Source organism: Propithecus coquereli, unplaced genomic scaffold (genome assembly GCF_000956105.1).
Source record: "Propithecus coquereli isolate 6110/MARCELLA unplaced genomic scaffold, Pcoq_1.0 Scaffold157, whole genome shotgun sequence".
NCBI lineage: Eukaryota > Metazoa > Chordata > Mammalia > Primates > Indriidae > Propithecus > Propithecus coquereli.
The window spans coordinates 1,000,679-1,002,684 of NW_012140191.1; positions in this window are offsets into that span (position 1 = coordinate 1,000,679).

The window sequence follows — 2,006 nt, forward strand, 5'->3', positions numbered from 1 at the left end:
ATTTTTATTGTGAAGGTACATCCTCAGTCTTTCAAATGCACATTTTTTGGCTTGTGATTATGGTTCATATTTTTTAGAGCAATTTTTGTGAAACCATGGATAAGTCAAAAATTTGTGTTATTTTCAAATATGAGTTCTGTCATGAAAGCTGTATTGAAAACAATCCATCTCAACCTAAGCATGAATTAGCAGCAAGATTCGATGTTACTATTTCAACGATATTGAACCATTTGAAACAACGGCAAGGTAAAAAAGCTGGAAAGAGGTGTTCCACATGAATTAAACAAGCATCAAAAGAGAAATCGTCTCAAAGCTTGTCTTTCTTTGCTGTTATGACATAAAGCCAAACCATTTCTACACTATATTGTTACGCATGATTAAAAATTGATTCTTTTTGACAATTGCAACCATTCAGCACAATGGTTGGATAACGATGAAGTGCTGAAATACAGTCCAAAACTGCAAAACTGAATCTTTGTCAAAGTAAGCTAATGGTGCCTGTTCAGTGGTCCAGCGCTGGTATTATCCACTACAGCTGGATGAATTCTGGTCAATCAATTACAGCAGATGTCTACTGCAACCAGTTGGATGAAATGATAAGGATGCTTGTGATCAAGCAGCTGAGGATGGTCAATAGAGACAGGCCAATCCTATTGCAGGAAAACACTAGATCACATGTCGCACAAACAAGGCTGCTCAAACTACAGAAGCTGGTCTTGGAAACTCTCTGTCATCCAATGTATTTACCAGACCTTGCATCAATTGACTACCACTTCTTCCAGGCTTTGGACCACTTCTTGCAAGGAAAAATATTCAATTCCCAACAAGCAGTGGGAATTTTGCAATTTCATTGCCACTTGCTCTCCAGGTTTCTTCGCTGCTGGCATAAACAAGCTACCATTAAGATAGCAAAACTGTGTTGATAGTTCAGGCACATACTTTGATTAATTGTACTGTTTCTTATTTGAGATATAATAAACTACACTTTTGATTTGAAATCTGACATTTCATATTTAAAGACCTAATACATTTTGACCTAATATCCATCTCAAATTAATTTTTATGCATGGTTTGAGTTAATGGCCACCATCCATCTCCAGAACTTTTTCATCTTCCCAAACTGAAACTTCATACCCATTAAACAATTAATCTCCATTACCCCTTCCCTGGTCACCACTATTCTGCTTTATGTGTTTAAGAATTTGGCTATTTGAGACAGGTCAAATAAGTGAATCATACAATATTTTTTCTTTTATTACTGGTTTATTTCACTTCACCTAATACCTTGAAAGTTCGTTCATATTGGAGAATGTGTTAAAATTTCCTTCCTTTTTCAGGTGGAATTATATTCTATTGTGTGTATATACTACATTTTGTTTATCCATTCATCCAGTGATGGACACTAGGATTACTTCCATCTTATGGTTATTGTGAATAATGCACCTGTCAGCATTAGTACATAAATATCTGGTCTATATGTGCTTTCAATATTTTTAAATATATACCCAGGAAAAAAAATGTTGCATCATATGATAATTCTGTGTTTAGGGTTTTAAGGAACAACCATATCATTTTGCACAGTGGCTGAATCATTTGCCATTTGCAATGCGTAAGTGTTCCAACTTCTTCACATCTTTGCCAACACTTAATTTTTTTCTTTTTCTGATACCAACCATTATCATGGGCCCAAAGTGGTGTCACATTGTAGTTTTGATTTGCCTTTCCCTAATGATTAGTGATATTGACTTACAAATGCACTTGTTAGCCATTCATATATCTTCCTTGAAGAAATATCTGTTGAAGCACTGTGCCCATATTGAAATCAGATTTTTGTTGTTATTGAGTTGTAGGAATTTTAAAAGACATTCTGGATATTAATCTCTTATCACATGTATAATTTGCAAATATTTTCTTGCATCATGTGGGCTGTCTTTTCACTATGCTGCTAGTGAACTGATGCACAAAAGTTTTAATTTTTGATGCAGTCCAATTTTTTTCCATTTTTC